This window comes from Trematomus bernacchii, unplaced genomic scaffold, assembly GCF_902827165.1.
Source record: "Trematomus bernacchii unplaced genomic scaffold, fTreBer1.1, whole genome shotgun sequence".
Taxonomy (NCBI): Eukaryota; Metazoa; Chordata; class Actinopteri; order Perciformes; family Nototheniidae; genus Trematomus; species Trematomus bernacchii.
The window spans coordinates 3,233,825-3,254,686 of record NW_022987469.1 but is presented as its reverse complement, the minus strand read 5'-3'; the positions used below and the strand labels follow the sequence as shown (position 1 = coordinate 3,254,686).

Genomic DNA, 20,862 nt, shown 5'->3' with positions numbered 1-20,862 from the left:
TGATGTGATAATGTGAAGGCCAGAGGCTCATGTGCTTCTGTTTTACACTGCAGCTTAGCTTTTTAACATTGTTTTATTTATTACACTTCATGTTATAGAAAAAAGATCGGAATAGATACTGAATTGCACGTTACCACAGTTCCACACATTGATGAGGAAAATTGAAAACACAAAAAGCAGAAGTAATGCTGGAAAGTGAATCACAATTTCTGTCTCACTGTGTGTCTGTGGTCAGCAGTGTGTGTTTCTGTGTGTGTCTGTGGTCAAGAGTGTCTGTCTGTGTGTGTATTTATGTGGCGACAAACATTGCACGGTGAGTGTGACTAACACAGACGTCACTCAGAAGACATCAGACATCTGCATACTGAAGAAGATGTGCATACATGGTTATGTCAAGATGTTTTGTTTTAGTGTTAAGTCACTATGTCACTTTTATTTATACCTTTCATAATCATTTCCTCTTAGAGTCACGTACATTAGTGGTTATTTTTTGATGGCTGAATCTGTTTTGGAGCAAACTTGTCACGCGGAAGTTTAATCCACAAAAGTTAATCTATTATAAACCCTTAAACATTGAGGTGTATCTCAATATCTCAATACCTCAAATTAAACACTATATTATTCAAACATACATACAGTGTGACAAACTGAAGAACAAACTAACTGTAATGTGTCTTAGTAAAGGCCGAATTCTGTTAAAGTGATAATTGAGTGCATTGTAGCACTTCCATTGACCTCAAATGGAAGTCAATGGTTATTCTGAATGTGTTTTTGGTTAGATGCCCCAAATGATTCACTAGTGGGGTATTTACTGACATATTTGATGTCGTAAAGCAAAAGGTTAAAAATCTCTTCAGCTTGTGTTAACCACAGACCTTATTCCAGGCTTACAACCCAAAAACACATTTAAAAACACGGTGACTCCGAGATGATGGAACCGGAACTGGTGAAATGCTAACTCATTTCCAGGTTTAGCACTCATTCCTGCACCACTCCATTATGGGTGTTTTTTACACTGTCTATCAGTGTGGCCATTTAGAACAACTATAAACACTGTCATTCCTTGTTTTCTAACCCAGCTCTACAATTCTGATTCACTACCTGAATGATGGTTTATGTGTAAATAAAATAATCAGAATAATTCAGTTAGAAGATCAGACATCCGTTTCTGTAAATGGTCCCTGAACACACCATGTTCTTTGTATTTACGTCAGTCTTTTTGCTGCCGCTGTGTCTCTTCTGGTGTTATCAGGCAGCCGCAAATTCTCCTCTCTCTGACCACATGTGACTCATTTTCAGGCCTGGCTACTGAAGGATTGAACTGCCCTGTAAAGAGGAAAGGGATAAAAAGAGGAACACACCAGTTTACGGGAGTTTCTTTTTAGTGGGAGCCAGGTCGGCGTTCTGTGTCCCTGCAGCTGATTACTGCAGTGTTATCATCTCTGTGAATGTGAGCGGCTGCTGAGGCACTGCAAACAGGCTGCAGAGATCCAGGAGCAAGGAGAGAACAAAGAAAGCTTGCAAGAATACGTAGAAAGAGATCTTGTGCTATTTTTCCTCTTTTAATGTTATTTTTTGCCATTCTTGCCCTAATTTGACGTTTATGGTGACGAAACAGACAGAAAACAAAGGTCCTGAGATGAAATCAAACCAGCATCGCTGTAATTCGGCTACAAAGATACAATAGTTTGTCTTTGAAGATAAAGCAGGTTTTTGGTGCCACACAGGAGAAAAGTGTATACGGAGAGATTGGGAGCAGCTTCATTGCAACACCAGCATGAGACAATGATGTCAAAAGATTTGTTGAAGTTGGGTATACAAATCTGAATTCCTTCCAGTATGTTGTTGTCTGTGTTGAGTTACAGTAAACTTGAATAAAAAACTGAAGATTTAGATAAAAAACTGCAAGAAAGAGAAACAGCAGCTCAACTATAAAGGAGTCTTGAGGAAAAGGTTAAAAGATATAAAACAGAGAGACAGAGGAGAATGAAACTGAGGAAGTCTCAGTTCAACACTTCCAGACACGTCGCCTGTTCACTCGTAAATCACTACAGTGAAGCAGAGCGGAGAGGAACAAAGAGCTGAAGCAGATCAAGTTAACTCAGATAAATGGAGGTGGGGGGAAGAGATACAGACAGAACTGGATTTATACTACATAAATATTGTATCAGCTGTTTTTTCTTATTATCTCATGTTTTATAACCTGCTGATGTTCAATCTTACATTCCTTAATAAAATACAAGTAAAACAACTATTACCATAAACCATAGTAAATATTCTACTTCAGTTATTCTGCAGGTACACAGCTTAACACAATGTTTTGTAGCATGTAGTGCACCCTACAGGGCAATATTGTATCCACCACGGGGTATCTAGGAGGGCACTTCAAAGAATGACTGCCATGAAAGCCCTAACTTTAAAAATAAATATTTTAAATTATGTTAAAAGTTGTGAGGAGGCTGTAAAATGATATGGAATCGTTCTCTTAAAAATGTCTTATAGTTAAGGTTATACATTAGCCGCTTTCACACCAAGTACTTTGCCTGCCATGGAGTCCCAGCAGCTTCTACTGAAGCCTTCCGAGTAAATCGCCAGAATGCCGACACCTCCTCAGCTCCACCGCTCCCATGTTTTATTTTGTGTTGCCATAAGTTATTCTCTCTCCGTTGGTGCGCGGGGCTAATGCTAATGCTATTAATGCTAATGCCACAAATACAATGGCGGCTTCACAAAACTTTTCAGAGTTTACGGGGCGTGTTTTGCAATTCGCCCAGCCAATAGAAATTGGTACTTTTTTGGTACTTTTTTGGTACCACCTCTCTAGCAGGCACTAAAAATGGTGGTAAAAGTTCCCGGCACTAATTACTCTTTTTGGTGTGAACGCAACATCAGGGGTACTAACGGAACTAAACGGGAAAAGTACGGGGAAAAGTACTCCGGTGTGAACGCGCCTATTTAAACCCTTATGACAGAAGGTAAGATCAGATCATAAAACTTCAAATATGGAAATAAACAATTAAAACCCTCATTTATACATATTTGTATCTATACATCAATAACTTAAACTTTGCATACTAATTGGTAAGAGCTATTTTTGTATGGCACAAGTATCAGTGTAGTTGCCTGTTATTTTATGTTTACAGTTTCTACACTTAATCATGATCATAATGATCAATATAGAAGCCAACGTAATGAGGCTCTATTGTGCTTTTTGGGGCTTTTCCCTCTCCTGTAGTATGTTGTTTAGATTTGTCTGCATGTAAATGGTCTGCAAATCACAAAGTTACCTTCAGAGGGAGTTATGTATAATGATTAGCTCCTCTTTCCCCTTCCGAGTCTGAATGGCTGTAAAACTGAAGATTATGTAAATTGAAAACAAAAGCAAAAAAACATGTTTTTACAAAAATGATTTAAAAACATGTCTTCAAGCTATCGTTACTCCGTGGGAACATTTTGTAGTTACAGGTTCTATGCAGATTCTTGGGGTAAAAAGCTGAATATAGTTTAGCCAGTAAACACTCAGTCTCACCTCTTTTGACCCGTGTTTGTGTGTTTGTGTGTTTATGTGTTTGTGTGTTTGTGAACCAGTTGAGTCTTGAACATATTTATAAAACAATTTCTGATAATTTCTCTGCAGCTGCTTTTCTTCTCACTGATTTTCCAAAATGATTGAGACCTTCCTAATAGCACTTAAGTAAACCCAGATACTGAGATATGTTACATAAACACACACACACTTTTTCTCTAATCTGTTGCACATTGAGAGTCCATGATTGATGTATGCAAAAACAAAACACTGTTATACAATCTTTCTCTCAGCTAAATATTATGAGTCCACATAACACACAGATAAAACTCTACTGATTTATTTATTTTATTACTCATTTTTAGAAACAAGCACACACACATACACATACAGCGTCCCTCTCTAATCAGTTCTGATTCCCATTGGATGTCCGTATTTATTGGGTTCATTTGTCAATTATTTTCCCAGAGAAACGCTGCTGTCAGCAGAACAGCTGGAACAGAAACAAACCCACAGTCAGCAACTTTCCCATTACTGCCCTGAGAGTGTGTGTGTGTGTGTGTGTGTGTGTGTGTGTGTGTGTGTGTGTGTGTGTGTGTGTGTGTGTGTGTGTGTGTGTGTGTGTGTGTGTGTGTGTGTGTGTGTGTGTGTGTGTGTGTGTGTGTGTGTGTGTGTGTGTGTGTGTGTGTGTGTGTAAAACCCTGACATGTGTATTTACCTTTCTGGACACTTCATGTCAACAAACACATGTTTTCTTTGATAGTAAAATGGTAGTTGAGAAAAACCTATTTTAACAGTGTTAAAGGATCTGTTACTGTATCTATTTTATACTCTGCTTTACGTCACAGTGTATTTCCTACTGTTTTATACTTCATAGTTGCATAGTAATCAGTGCAATACATGCAGAACAACCACCGTCAAAAACATGAACATAGCAAACCCTTAAACTATTTGTAAAAATGTATGCTGCTCATTATCTCCAAATGACATGTCTCTTTTTAATATTTATTTTATAAAATGCAGGAGCTGATGGAAACCAAGTCATTTGCTTACTTTATACTCACTCATACCACTGACTAACACCTCACCCACTGCCCTAAAGTGACTCTTAAGTTGTGACTTGTGCAGCATTGATTACAAAATATTTAATAACAAAATTCACCACATAGTCAGCCGATAATATCAAGATCAAGTCTAATTTTTTCTCATCTATATTAACTTTAAATTTGTGATTAGTGTTCGTTTAGGATTTCTACTACTACGTTTTTATGCTCTTAAAGTACAGGTTCACAATTTAGTTTGTGTCCGTCCTGCACGATTATTGAAATTTGATTGAAAATGCAATATAGACTAGTGCAATTTCCTAATCACGGTGAGCACAATATTTGGTAACGGCAAAATATCAGATAAAACTATTATGGAGCTGCAGAGAAGTCCCGCTCTACAAACAGTATTCTACAGACTTCATAAAAAACCCTTGTTTGGTACAGATCCTCTTGGAAAATCCCACCATAATACCTATCATATTTTTAAATGATAATGTAAACAATGTCTCAAGAAAATGATCACGGTTATATCACGAGTCATATCGCAATTGCCATAACTGTCCAAGTTATTACACATTTACCAAATCACGCTGCTGTAGTCTGTCCTAAAACAAGACTGGATTGTGTCCACCACTTAAATTGAAAGCACATTACGAACTTTATGCATCCAGAATCAACCAAACTTATAATTACAGCAAGTAAAACCTGTTTCAATGTTCACTGAGCACCTGACACTGGACAAACTGTGACCCTGTCCTTTCATTATAAGTGTCTTTTTTGATAATACCTTTAAAAGATGCCCTTTATAATGTGGTTCTTTCCCATATAACTGTTTTCAAATATTGCTGAGAACTTCTTTTAAATCATTCTGGGTGGATTCAAGAAAGCTTTAAATGTTTCGCTTTAACTTCAAACTGGATGAAGAAGTCCAGCTCTGATGAAATCTGCCTCTGCTGCCAAGACAGGTGGCCAAGTCAAACAATCTTAATGTTATTGAATGGATAAGAGCAGTCTGAAGGGTCAAAGTGATTGTATTTGATGCCGCAGGCCAAATACATGCTTAAAGAGTGAAAATCAATCATTCCTCTTAAGTCGCGTACAAATAAAACACACACACACACACACACACACACACACACACACACACACACACACACACACACACACACACACACACACACACAGTTCTTAAGATGGATTCTGATATTTCATCACTGACCTATTTTGTAGAGCGTTTGTGTTCTTGGAGTACAACAGTACGTGCCCTCAGTGTTTGTATTGATTGATCAGCCATCCGTCATTAATGCAGTCCACTTAGTGCTACGAGCTGCATGACGATGCCAGCAGCTCTTATTCAGCTTTCATTAGGGACAATTATGTACAAAGTAGATAATGATGGAAGACAAATACCAAACTCTTTTTATTGATTCCCTTGAGGCAACCTGGGAGATTACAGCAGAGATAGAGGCTCGTGAATAAAGTGGAAAAGTTCCCAAAATAAAAACCAAATAGACTCTTAGTGAGTTTACCTGATCTTTTCAGGCTACGTTAGCTGCTAGGTGGGTGATGTAGACGCCAGGTTTTCTTATCCCTAAGTAGGATTTGTATTGATTGATATTGATTGTATTTTGTGCAATAAAATATATCCATCATACAGTAGGTGTCAGAATCATATAACTCTGTTAAATGAATTCACTTTTATTCTTTTTTTTGTATTAACAATACATGTAACAACATATTAGTTGACACATGATTGTCAATGTCTAGAACTACTGATAGCTTTGCCGTTTGTTTCCTAATTATGTCCTATTTATATATAATCTTAAATACTAGTTCACTAGCCTTATGCTTTATATACGCATATACTTTAAGGTTTAACACATTAAGCACCTGTAAAACCGCTTACAAAATAAATGTAGTATTATTATTATTATTACATTAGAAAGCCTTTATTGCCCGAATACAACAAATTAGGAGTGCTTTTCAGTGCAATGAAAACACACGAAAATGAAACTTCACTCACCTTGTTAGCAGTTTGTTAATAAAGTTTCATTGAAAGCTTGATAACATACCTTAAAGATAACATTTACTGAGATTGTTGTGCTGTTCAACTTTTCTGTTTTCTTTCTTTGCAGCTTTTCTGTAAGAACATTACAAATATATTATAATCAATGGCAATAATATTTATAGAAATCATGATACAGATCTCTAAATGGCATTTCTCAATCTGTAAAGGATGCAGGTAACAGCCTTACCTAATAAGATGTATTGCATTCAGAATATGCTGCGCCTCATTTAAATGAGCCTGCAGGCATTTCTGATTATTTATAAAAAGCAGTGCTAAGCCTATAATCTTAAAGAACAAGTGCGTTTTATTTAAATCCCCTCACCCACGTTCCCTCTGCTTTGCATCTGGCTCTGTGCTGTTACACAACGCTAAGAGCTAAGAGGAAATGGAAACCACTAATGAAACACAGCAGAACTCTCTGTTTTTGCTTCTTGAGCCGAACACACTTATAGCCGAGCGAAACTGTTGGAGTACCTGTCTGTACACTGGCCTCAGCAAATCAGCCAATAAAAACATGAAACAGTGTGTACCAGAGGCCTGACATCAATCACTTAAACAGGGACCGAGTTGGGAAACACAGCACCATAATTCACATGTAACGTGTGTGTATTTGTGTGTGTGTATGTTTGTGAACATGTGTAGGTGCAAAATCTCATAGAATAATGAGAGCCAGGTCTCAACAACTGTGTATAAACATGTGCATTAGGGCTGTACCATTTGGAAAAAATAACTAATTGCGATTATTTTTGACTGATTTTGCAATATGATTGACGGTTTGTGAGTGAATGATCATTTTAAGAAACATTATTCTCATTATCATAAAAGATCAAAATAATCATGGTGTATTTTTTTAAGAGGATCTGTTCCAAAGAAGGATTTTTCAGATCTTTTCACCTATTTCGCCTGCGAGAAGATCGCCTGCGCTTAGTGGGATTTGGATATTACATTAGTCCACATTGCGATTTAGCTACATTTTAATTAATTGTGCATCCACCCTTATAATGCATGTTTGAATCCAATGGTTAGCGTACACACAAATACTTTTGAATATTCCATGCACAGCCAACAACCCTCCTATAAAAACACACATACTCAATGGGATTGGAAAACCATTATTTTGTCATTACTCAGTTTTCTCAGGAGATCTTGTGATAAACATTGTTTTCAAATATCTTCACCTCTCTGATCCAAAGAAAATGTGAAGTTCAAAATGCAATGTTCAAGTGCAGAAGGAGAACAGCAAACCACATATTTACACTCTTAAGCCCGTGTAAATAAACTTTAGTAAGATTGTTGATGCTAAAACACTTTTGGAGCGTATTTACTTAGGTGGTGTATTGCTTCCAGGAAAAGGCGTCAGATGTGTGACTTTAATCAAAGTTTAATCACAAAACGCAGTTAAACAGGGGCGTGTGTTTATTCCTGTATAAACTCTACACAGAAACTTTGGATTTACCATCCTTTACTTTGATGTGTTCCCCCTCCCCACCACATTAAATTACCTAGTTTATGTTATTTTGGTTGAAAGTTTCACTGCTTTATGGTCCATGTGTTTGAGTGGTCTCTCCCCCCCTGGCTGTTACTGTGCAGTTTAATTTAGAGGTAAATCACAGAGGTTTTAGTTTCAGGTTCTGAGGGATTTCAAGGGTTGGAAAATGACATAGTTCCTGTTTGAACTTGGTATTATTATCTAAGGATGCAGCGATTGCAAATTTCTCAGCCGATATCGAGAATCACAATTACATTACATGTTACTTGTTAGATGCTTTTATCCAAAGCGACTTACATACTCAATACTGTGGAGCAATTTGGGGTGAAGTGTCTTGCTCGGGGACACAACAACATGCTGACAGTGCGGTTTGAACCTGTGCTCCCTTGATCCGAACACCAACGCTCTAGTCCACTGCGCCACAGCCTACAATGTTTTCCTTTAATTTTTTGTTTGGTATTTCACTTTTGTGCGATGGAAACAAATAAATCTTACTTCTAAAAATATAAACTGCCTTTCGACCCTTAATCAAACTAACTTGGAATGAGCACAAATTCCATAAAAAGACATATACAAAGATTATTTATAATACAAATACAGAATAGGCCGATGCCTATGTTCACACAATGCATCCCATGGTAATCAAATTTGTCTTTGTTCATTTGATCAGAAGTAATAAGAAATACAAATCTAAATGATCAAGGTGCATTGTGATCAAATAACTCTTGCTGAGGTGGTCTGGGACACATTTGACTTCAAATGTAGTGTTGACTACATATATCAGTACTAATGCATTGCGGGAAATACGTCATCAAACCTGCGTCTCCCTTTATTTTCCTCCCACTTTTTTTATTTTGTGTTTTGTTTGAGGTGATACATAAGTTGTTTCTGATGATTAATCAGTAACTGCTTATCATCTGAGCTTGTCAGTGGCTAAAGTTATAGCTTTTAGCGGACGTACATTCACTGTTTTGATTTGCTGGAACATTGCAGCCCGTTTTGTGGCTTCAGCAGTTTCTCTTAATACTGGACCAGTTTCAAATATGCTTTTCCCCATTAGTCACTTAGACACAAAAACACAAACTCATCGGACTTATCAGCTGTTATCTAACATGTTGTTTACTTTCATTTTTGTGGTTGAACAAGCCAAATCGCCACTTTAAGATGAACATAACTGTCAGATAAGCTAAATGTCCTCCTACACAACAAGGTCTAGTAATGTCTGACCAAAGATGGCTACATACAGCAGTTATATATCACCATGCATAATACTGCAGTGGTTTTATTAGAAGAGATTCAGCTTTTCCATTAGCAGCTGGGATGTATTGCATTGATTGTGGTAAAGCTTTTAAAAATAATCATACCTAGGTTATTTGTGTGTGGGAGAAAACATGTTTCCTGTTCACAAGGCAGATCATCTATATGTGATTGTTGTTTTGTGCATCAAGTGTCTTATTTCTTACACCGGGTCAGATGGTGACCAGTTCTTTATCACGGTTTCAGGCCAAGCACAGTGCACTGTACCAACATCAGAGACTGCACATTGTCAGCTCAGAGATGTTTGTTTTTACGGTTTAACATGCCGAGACCTTTCCTGCATCACAAATAAACGCCATGGCACTCAGCACGCAGCATCACACTGAGAGAAGCACATTGTTGGAGCAACCATCACACAGCTGATTCACACTTATGCAACTTTTATACTTAAATATAACGAGCAGAACATTGTTCAGATTCTGTCACAGTATCTCTGTTTATGTCGATGAAAGCTGTAAAACACATTTACCTGCAAATCAAATATGTGTGGCAACTGAGCAGAATGAACAAGTAAATGAGGGTTAAAGTATGTTATCATTTATAATTTCAACTTTCACACCAATTGTCATTGCTGGTTTGGGATTTTCTTTTAATTTGATGCTTGAAATAATGTCTGTGGTTAACACAAGCTGAAGAGATTGCAACGTTTTGTTGTACAACATAAAATATGTCAGTAAATACCCCACTGGTGAATATAAAAACGGAGGAGGCTAGCAAGTGTCTAAATGAGACGATTAAACATCATCACGCTCAACATTTGTCGCCTTTAGCTTTGCGCTGGTGACGTGAAGTCATGTGACCATGCTGTAGTTCCTTTATAGCCCAACATTAGCCACCTTTAGCTTTGCGCTGGTGACGTGAAGTCATGTGACCGTGCTGTAGTTCCTTTATAGCCCAACATTAGCCGCCTTTAGCTTAGCGGTGGTAACGTGAAGTCATGTGACCGTGCTGTAGTTCCTTTATAGCCCAACGTTAGCTTTTTAGTTCAGAAATCACAAAGTGGTGTTAATATGTGGAGATTATACTGCTGAACAAAACATGTAAGTATCATAAACGTTTCTATCATCTTCTCGTCTGCAATATTCTGAAAGACAATCGTAAAAACCCATTTTCTTTTTGCTGGGGAAGACCTTGTGATTCCAACTTCCGGGTCGATCTACAAGAATACGTAATTACTACACCACTCTTTTGGTCACAGTTTTCAGCATTTTTAAGAGCACCTGAATGGACTCCTGTTCCTTTCTCACTGAGGTGGCACTACTTCTTATATCTGGATACTTCAGTCCTGTTTGTTTGTCTGAGTCTGAGAGAGGAATCTCTCCTTTTGGCCCGGCGCTGCTCCTTCCCTCTGAGCAGCTGGGTCAAAGCACTCAGGCAGTTTGGGGGAAGCCAGCACTGTCTGAATTGCAAAGAAAACAGAAAATCCACTTCAGGCTCAGTCCGAACTTTACGATAACACGTGATTAATCGGCTGGAATCTGCTGGCGCAATCAAATGTAGATTTAACCCCGCACCTTAACACTTTGTCTGAGGTACGAGGACATTTTAAATGTGATGTTTTTTCCTTCGAGCTTTGAAAGTAACACGTCCCCGTCCCCCTCCTCCTCCCCCCTCTGTTCAGGCTCTTTACGACACGCTCTCCACGTCTATGGACGCAATGCACCGGAGGATCGACATGCAAACGGCCAACCTGAAGCAGGGCCTTGGAAAGATGTCCGCTAGCTTAAAGCAATCATTTCACTTTATTCATTGTTATACTTCTGGTTCTGTTATACTTCTGGTTCTCTGTTATACTTCTGGTTCTCTGTTATACTTCTGGTTCTCTGTTATATTTCTGGTTCTCTGTTATACTTCTGGTTCTGTTATACTTCTGGTTCTCTGTTATACTTCTGGTTCTCTGTTATACTTCTGGTTCTCTGTTATACTTCTGGTTCTCTGTTATACTTCTGGTTCTGTTATACTTCTGGTTCTCTGTTATACTTCTGGTTCTGTTATACTTCTGGTTCTCTGTTATACTTCTGGTTCTGTTATACTTCTGGTTCTCTGTTATACTTCTGGTTCTCTGTTATACTTCTGGTTCTCTGTTATACTTCTGGTTCTCTGTTATACTTCTGGTTCTCTGTTATACTTCTGGTTCTGTTATACTTCTGGTTCTCTGTTATACTTCTGGTTCTCTGTTATACTTCTGGTTCTCTGTTATACTTCTGGTTCGGTTATACTTCTGGTTCTCTGTTATACTTCTGGTTCTCTGTTATACTTCTGGTTCTGTTATACTTCTGGTTCTCTGTTATACTTCTGGTTCTCTGTTATACTTCTGGTTCTGTTATACTTCTGTTTCTCTGTTATACTTCTGGTTATGTTCATACTTCTGGTTCTCTGTTATACTTCTGGTTCTGTTATACTTCTGTTCTCTGTTATACTTCTGGTTCTCTGTTATACTTCTGGTTCTCTGTTATATTCTGGTTCTCTGTTATACTTCTGGTTCTCTGTTATACTTCTGGTTCTGTTATAACTTCTGGTTCTCTGTTTATACTTCTGGTCTCTGTTATACTTCGGTTCTCTGTTATACTATACTTCTGGTTCTCTGTTATACTTCTGGTTCTCTGTTATACTTCTGGTTCTCTGTTATACTTCTGGTTCTCTGTTATACTTCTGGTTCTGTTATACTTCTGGTTCTCTGTTATACTTCTGGTTCTCTGTTATACTTCTGGTTCTCTGTTATACTTCTGGTTCTCTGTTATACTTCTGGTTCTCTGTTATACTTCTGGTTCTGTTATACTTCTGGTTCTCTGTTATACTTCTGGTTCTGTTATACTTCTGGTTCTCTGTTATACTTCTGGTTCTGTTATACTTCTGGTTCTCTGTTATACTTCTGGTTCGGTTATACTTCTGGTTCTCTGTTATACTTCTGGTTCTCTGTTATACTTCTGGTTCTCTGTTATACTTCTGGTTCTCTGTTATACTTCTGGTTCTCTGTTATACTTCTGGTTCTCTGTTATACTTCTGGTTCTCTGTTATACTTCTGGTTCTCTGTTATACTTCTGGTTCTCTGTTATACTTCTGGTTCTCTGTTATACTTCTGGTTCTCTGTTATACTTCTGGTTCTGTTATACTTCTGGTTCTCTGTTATACTTCTGGTTCTGTTATACTTCTGGTTCTCTGTTATACTTCTGGTTCTGTTATACTTCTGGTTCTCTGTTATACTTCTGGTTCTCTGTTATACTTCTGGTTCTCTGTTATACTTCTGGTTCTCTGTTATACTTCTGGTTCTGTTATACTTCTGGTTCTCTGTTATACTTCTGGTTCTCTGTTATACTTCTGGTTCTGTTATACTTCTGGTTCTCTGTTATACTTCTGGTTCTCTCTGTGTGTGTTTTTTACTCTTCTATCACCTTTTCTGTTAAACATTTATTAAGAGTTGTGTTAATAAACTATTGAGTTCACACCGTGTAGTTTCATTTCTTCCTGCTCCATATTCTCAGTCTTATATTCAGGAATAAATCAAACGGTGATTTGCTGACGAAGATACATTTTTAATCTTATACAAATAATACAAGCTTAACAAATGCAAATCATTGACGGGTATTATTGTGTCGATGAAGGCCTCTCTGCACGGTGGGGGAGTTGGGAGTCACTCTGAGTTTTTCACTCCACCTCTTCACGCTGAGACTCCTTTTTTCGAGTTCTCTGCAGAAGCAGCTCCTTACGCAGCTCATTTATTTCAGTGATCAGACCAACGTTCTTCTGCGGGGGGGGCGACGAGTCATGTGAATACAACTATAGACTAGGATTGTTCCAATATTTTAAATCTGTTGCATGTCTTACCTTCAGGATCTTGTCGTAGACCTGCTCATGCTGCTCAGCAGATTTGGCCAGTCTGGTCTTGAGCCCGTTGACCGTTTTCTCCAGGTGATCACGCTGCCGACAGAAAGCCCTCTGAAGTTCTTCTTCTACGCCACTTTGCTCCACCTAGAAAACAACACAAGCAGACTCCCAATGAGACTGGGACCGAATTTAACCCCTGCACTCTTTAGGAGCCCCTATTCTGCTGATGTTCAGGTGTATATCAGTATGTAGTGTCTCTACTTTAAAGAGTCCTCTCCTGCTGATGTTCAGGTGTATATCAGTATGTAGTGTCTCTACTTTAAAGAGTCCTCTCCTGCTGATGTTCAGGTGTATATCAGTATGTAGTGTCTCTACTTTAAAGAGTCCTCTCCTGCTGATGTTCAGGTGTATATCAGTATGTAGTGTCTCTACTTTAAAGAGTCCTCTCCTGCTGATGTTCAGGTGTATATCAGTATGTAGTGTCTCTACTTTAAAGAGTCCTCTCCTGCTGATGTTCAGGTGTATATCAGTATGTTGTGTCTCTACTTTAAAGAGTCCTCTCCTGCTGATGTTCAGGTGTATATCAGTATGTAGTGTCTCTACTTTAAAGAGTCCTCTCCTGCTGATGTTCAGGTGTATATCAGTATGTAGTGTCTCTACTTTAAAGAGTCCTCTCCTGCTGATGTTCAGGTGTATATCAGTATGTAGTATCTCTACTTTAAAGAGTCCTCTCCTGCTGATGTTCAGGTGTATATCAGTATGTAGTGTCTCTACTTTAAAGAGTCCTCTCCTGCTGATGTTCAGGTGTATATCAGTATGTTGTGTCTCTACTTTAAAGAGTCCTCTCCTGCTGATGTTCAGGTGTATATCAGTATGTAGTGTCTCTACTTTAAAGAATCCTCTCCTGCTGATGTTCAGGTGTATATCAGTATGTAGTGTCTCTACTTTAAAGAGTCCTCTCCTGCTGATGTTCAGGTGTATATCAGTATGTAGTGTCTCTACTTTAAAGAGTCCTCTCCTGCTGATGTTCAGGTGTATATCAGTATGTAGTATCTCTACTTTAAAAAGTCCTCTCCTACTGATGTTCAGGTGTATATCAGTATGTAGTGTCTCTACTTTAAAGAGTCCTCTCCTGCTGATGTTCAGGTGTATATCAGTATGTAATGTCTCTACTTTAAAGAGTCCTCTCCTGCTGATATTCAGGTGTATTTCAGTATTTAGTGTCTCTACTTTAAAGAGTCCTCTCCTGCTGATGTTCAGGTGTATATCAGTATGTAATGTCTCTACTTTAAAGAGTTCTCTCTGAACCCTCACCCCGTCAGCTACATATCGGGCGTAGATCTTCTTCATGCTCTCCTTCAGTTTCTTGGGCTCCTGGATGAAGCCCACACAGTTCTGGAGGTCTGCCTTGAGCCGCTGGAGATGTGTCTCTAGGTCTTTCACCTGGACGCACAAAACATTTAGGATATTTCATTTTTTAACCACATCTTTCTTTTGGGAATGTGTAACTGTAAAGAGTTATTGGGGTCTTTAATAATCTCTACACTGGAAACAAAGCGGTGCATAAATTAGTTTTAAAGTTAAAGGAAAACTTCGAGCCAAAATGATCAGTTTGATTTCAACTTCTCCTGGCATTTAGTTATATAAATGAACAAAATGTTTCATCAGTTAGACAAATAAAGTGAGTATCTTCTTTAATGAAGACCATTTTGTGTTACTGTCCATCCCCTTCTGCTTAGCAGCGAATCAAATGAAGCTATCATCATCAGGGATGCAAACTTGTCACCTTTCGGCGAAATTCGCCGTTTTGAATCCAAAATAGGTCGTTTGTGTGATTGAATATTTTTGGGGTATGGGGGGGGGGGTCTGGGACCTGGAGTAATCTGCGGCCGCGAGCTGTTATGTGCCATCATGACAGGCATGGTGTTCTTTTTTTATATATTATAATGAAGCGTGAGCTGTGTGCTCGAGTCTTCCTGCCTGTCGGCTCTGCTCATGGATGTATAATAAGGCTCTGCTGCTCCGGGATGAGGGTCTAGCTTCAGCAGCTACATTACCTACGGTGCGTTCGTTAATATTAACTGTGCGGTCCGGAGTCACTGTGGCACAGACTGGACCGCTGGTGAACAGCTGTTAGAACGGGCCGTTCAGGTGTTCAGAGCAGAGCTCCCTGTTGGAGCGGCAGAGCGTGATGTGTACTGAAAAGTTTTTCTGTCACAATATTATTTAATGAATCGTTGAGCTAGCTAACTAGCATACATTGTCACTATCTGCTAACGTTAGCTTTAGCCTTCGTTTTCAAATAGTTTTTTTCATAGGCTATAAACGGAGGTGGTACTTGAGTAAAAGTAGAAGCACTCAGATCTTGTACTAGAGTAAAAGTAGAAGTACTCAGATCTTGTACTTGAGTAAAAGTAGAAGTACCAGAGTGTAGGAATACTCTGTTACAGTAAAAGTCCTGCATTCAAAATGTTCCCCAAGTAAAAGTAGAAAAGTATTCTCATCAAAATATAGTTAAAGTAGCGACAGTAAAAGTAGTCATTGTGCAGATTGGTCCATTTCAGATAATATATATGATATGTTTTATAATGATTGATCATGAAAGTGTTCTCAAAGCTGGTAAAGGTGCAGCTAGTTTGAATGACTTTGTATACTGCAGGGTAGCTTGTGGATTTACTCCAGGTGGAACTAAAGTCTGATTTAACACTTGATTATATTTCACATCATTCATCCACATCTGTGAAGTAACTAAAGGTATTAAATACATGTAGTGGAGTAAAAGTACACCATTTACCTCTGAACTGTAGAGGAGTAGAAGAACAAAGTAGCAAAACATTGAAATACTTAAATAAAGTACAAGTAAGACGGCCTTAACGGCCCGTCCACACAGCAGCGTTAAAAAAATCTTGGAACGCTTCTGCCCATTCACTTTGAATGGGGTGACGTCACTTTGCCTCACTTTTCGCCGAACTGCATTGTGGGAAGCAGAGCGGAGATTTTCAGGATTTTCAGGATTCAAAGTTGAGCAATGTTCAACTTTTGAAGCTGAGGTGGAAGCGTCAGCCAATCAAATCCTGTGTATGCAAATCTGACAGTTCAAGCTCTAGCCAATCAAACTGCGTGTATGCTGGGAGAGACATACCGCAGGTCATTTCCTCATATTCCAAAAAATGGAGGAGAAATTAGCGGTAGGGAATCACCCGGTGCTTTATGACCAGTCCCTATTTACCTACCGGGATATAAACCGGAGGAGCCAGGCATGGAGGGAGGTGGCAGAGACAGTGGTAGGTTTTCGCCTGTTTGGGGAGTTTATATCCAGTTTACTTCGGGCTTTTTTGCTTCGTATGTCGGGGGCGGGAGATTCATGTGATTGGTTGTTGGTGCCTTGCTCGCAAAAAATCCCCAAGCTTCAGATACGCCCACCTCCAAGATTTTTTTAACGCTGCTGTGTGGACGGGCCGTAAGACCCTCTTCTTTCGGCAGGCCTTCCAATAAACTTTGAGCATGGTACACCTGGAGTATTGCCATTTTTATCGCTATCTCTGACTTTTATTTTATTTATTTATTTTTATTTAATTTTATATTTAATTTTTATTTAATTTTGTTTACATTTTTAATTTGTATTATTATTATTATTATTCGTTTAATCTCTCAAATTGTATCAGTGTCCTTTGCTGTGAAGCGCTTCGAGATTTGTCTTGGCAGATGAGAAGCGCTATATAAATTAAATTAATTATTAATTTATTTATTATTAAGTATCTCAAAATTGTACCCAAGTATAGTACTTGAGTTTATGAACTTACTTTACACCACTGGCTATAAAGATAGAAAGACTAAGCCTTGCACAGAGGCATGAAAATACATTTTCAAAATGCTCAACAGTGCTGTCAAAATTATAAACTGACTGCTACACAATTAAAATAAATGCTTTTATACATTTCTATTAGATGTGACTATTTGGCGTTTCTGTTATTAACTGCTTTAGTTGTTCTGACTGCTAAAATCCTCTGTTATTCCTAATTTTAAAGCCGATATTCCGTGGGGTCGGGGGGCTCGGATCCTTGTCACCTTTTTCATACCTGATGAGTTTGCATCCCTGTCATCATAATTGTTCTGCTTTGACATATGAAGCTCAGCGCAAGTTCAACCAGGAAGACCGTCTCTACTGATTCATTTACTATTTCTATGTTTCTACTCTCTCTCCTCTCAATAAGTGATCGGGGGCGTCACTCCCCAGCTTAACCAATCACTTCGCTCTATTCTCACAAGCCTATCACAGCGCTCCGCTAAACCTTTTAAATCTGCTCTCCCCTCTGTCAGCTGTCATTTCAGGTGACTCGACGCAACCCAAAGCTAAGCCACTCCCCTTCAGACCGACCCCAACCATCTATTCACCACCACCAGGGTCAAGCTAAGCCACTCCCCTTCAGACCGACCCCAACTATCCATTCACCACCACCAGGGTCAAGCTAAGCCCCTCCCCTTCAGACCGACCCAACTATCCATTCACCACCACCAGGGTCAAGCTAAGCCCCTCCCCTTCAGACCGACCCCAACCATCCATTCAACACCACCAGGGTCAAGCTAAGCCACTCCCCTTCAGACCGACCCCAACCATCCATTCAACACCACCAGGGTCAAGCTAAGCCACTCCCCTTCAGACCGACCCCAACTATCCATTCACCATCACCAGGGTCAAGCTAAGCCCCTCCCCTTCAGACCGACCCCAACTATCCATTCACCACCACCAGTGTCAAGCTAAGCCACTCCCCTTCAGACCGACCCCAACTATCTATTCACCACCACCAGTGTCAAGCTAAGCCACTCCCCTTCAGACCGACCCAACTATCCATTCACCACCACCAGGGTCAAGCTAAGCCACTCCCCTTCAGACCGACCCAACTATCCATTCACCACCACCAGGGTCAAGCTAAGCCACTCCCCTTCAAACCGACCCAACTATCCATTCACCAACACCAGGGTCAAGCTAAGCCACTCCCCTTCAGACCGACCCAAACTATCCATTCACCACCACCAGGGTCAAGCTAAGCCACTCCCCTTCAGACCGACCCCAACTATCCATTCACCACCACCAGGGTCAAGCTAAGCCACTCCCCTTCAGACCGACCCCAACTATCCATTCACCACCACCAGGGTCAATCTAAGCCACTCCCCTTCAGACCGACCCAACTATCCATTCACCAACACCAGGGTCAAGCTAAGCCACTCCCCTTCAGACCGACCCCAACTATCCATTCACCACCACCAGGGTCAATCTAAGCCACTCCCCTTCAGACCGACCCCAACTATCCATTCACCACCACCAGGGTCAAGCTAAGCCACTCCCCTTCAGACCGACCCCAACTATCCATTCACCACCACCAGTGTCTAGACCCCTGGGGGTTTCATCGGATCGGTTCTCCCCTCCCGAATGATACTCCTGCACAACGGGGCCTAATCGCCAAAACTCCATTACATTCATTTGTGTATTCCTGGCAATAAATATGTATTCTTACATCCAAACCGTCTCTCCTGATTGAAATGAAGAAGTCTACTCTCTTGTAAAAAATAGTCTATTCCCATCAAATATTACAGGTTTGCTAATAAATGTAATGTGGAATACTCCAATGTGAAAGAGAAACACAGTGCGGGTGTTAACAATTCAAACATGTGACACAGTTGCCTCTATGAGAGGAGGAAAACAAACAAAGCTCCAGTCAATATCTAATATCTGTTTCTAGGGAAAAGCAGCATGTATCATGATGTAACCTCTATAGTGTTTGAAAGTGTTTCTCACCTTCTGCGCCTTCTTGTGCATCTCCTTGTCTCTGGTCCTCAGTTTGAGCCTCAGCTCGGAGACGCTGAGCTTCAGCTGAGTGTTGCTCTTATCGATCTGACCCAGCTCCTTCTGAAGCTGAAACACACGAAACATCTCATCACTGAAATCATGCAGGCAGAGAGAAACAGATTCTCTGAGACTCACAGTGTCTTTGTTACCCACTACCAGAGATGGCAAAAGTACACACATCCTTTACTCAAGTAGAAGTACAGATACTCGTGTTTAAAATACTCTGGTAAAAGTAGAAGTACTGACTAGAAGAAGTAGCTTCCGGTTTCGCTATGAGTGGTCGCATTTCCGAGAGCTCCCGCATTGGAGGTTATTCCTCACGATTTTTCACATATTTCATCCTCCTGACAATATGGATTATGGACTCCTACCTCAACTCATCAATGAGGCAACATCACTTAGTGAAGGAGAGTAATGAAAGCGGGGATAAAATGAACCACAATGACTTTTACCTTCTCAACGGCTGGGAAAGGAAACACCTCGCTTTTGGAAGTGCAAGCATTCATGCATTATTAACTGCAAACCCGACGCGAAAGTACTTACCCCCGTCAGGCAAACTAGACCGAAGAAGTATGATCGTCTTGGTCTTATTGTTAGCGGGAGACATCCATCTGAATCCGGGCCCGGTGCAGACAAGAAGCCAGTCCTGCAGGCTGGAGGAGCTAGCATCACAACTAGCATCACAACTAGCATCTCTTCCGCTACAGCAACAACTACGCGACGACAACAGAGACCATGGAGACAGCGGAGACCGAGGAATCAACGGAGACTTCGACATTCCCCCGGGGACGCCTCGGCAGACAGACACGCATGAGGCAGTGACGAGAGGAAGAGAACCGAGATCCGAGGGAACAAATATCCACCATGTTGTTAGCCACCCTGCTAGCATATCGACGGCTAAAGCTACAACGGAGCCTCCCTCCCCCCACCACCCCACCGCTCCAAGCACCACGGCAGGCCGCAAGCCGTTTGCTGTAACGGACAAAGACAAATATCTTCAAGCTGACGACATTATGCATTTAAACAACAAAAATGGACTACATATTTTTCATCTGAACACTAACAGTCTGAGACACAAACTGGCTGAACTCAGGCAACTGTTCATGAACGGTAAGGCAAGCATATTATGCTTTTCTGAGACCAAATTGGACAATTCCATTACAGATTCAGAGATTGAAATTGAAGATTATCTTGTAGTGAGAAGGGACAGGAACGTGAATGGAGGTGGTGTCTGCATGTACATACATAAAGACACCAATTTCAAAAACCGTACTGACCTGCATCATGAAAATATTGAATCTGTGTGGGTTGAAATTCTTTTTGACAATGCTAAATCTGTAATAGTCGGGACAATCTATAGACCACCGGAACAGAGTGACTTTTATGATACATTAGATGGGTGTTTGGCTGATGTGGGGGATGTAGAGACAATTATTATTGGAGACTGGAACACGGATATGCAACGTAAAGACACGTCCGTCTTCAAGTCCTTCAGTAGGATTTGTGATCTGCACGGCTTCAGCCAGCTAATCACCCAACCCACCCGGGTATGTGAAACAACACAAACTACCATTGATCTCATTCTGACCTCTGACAGGTCCAGGATCTCCAGTAAAGGGGTTATAGCATATCAGTGATCATTATATGATATTCTGTACCCGCAAAAAGCTAAAACAAAAGGCCGGCTGTCACAAAACAGTCATATCTAGAGACCTCAAAAACTACTCTAGCGAGGCCTTTAAC

At 40.0% G+C, this 20,862-nt stretch overlaps 1 pseudogene; it reads right to left on the bottom strand.

The window, feature by feature from the left end:
* Nucleotides 1-12,970: 12,970 nt before the first annotated feature.
* LOC117493388 overlaps nt 12,971-20,862 on the bottom strand; it is a 42,361-nt pseudogene continuing 34,469 nt past the window's right edge.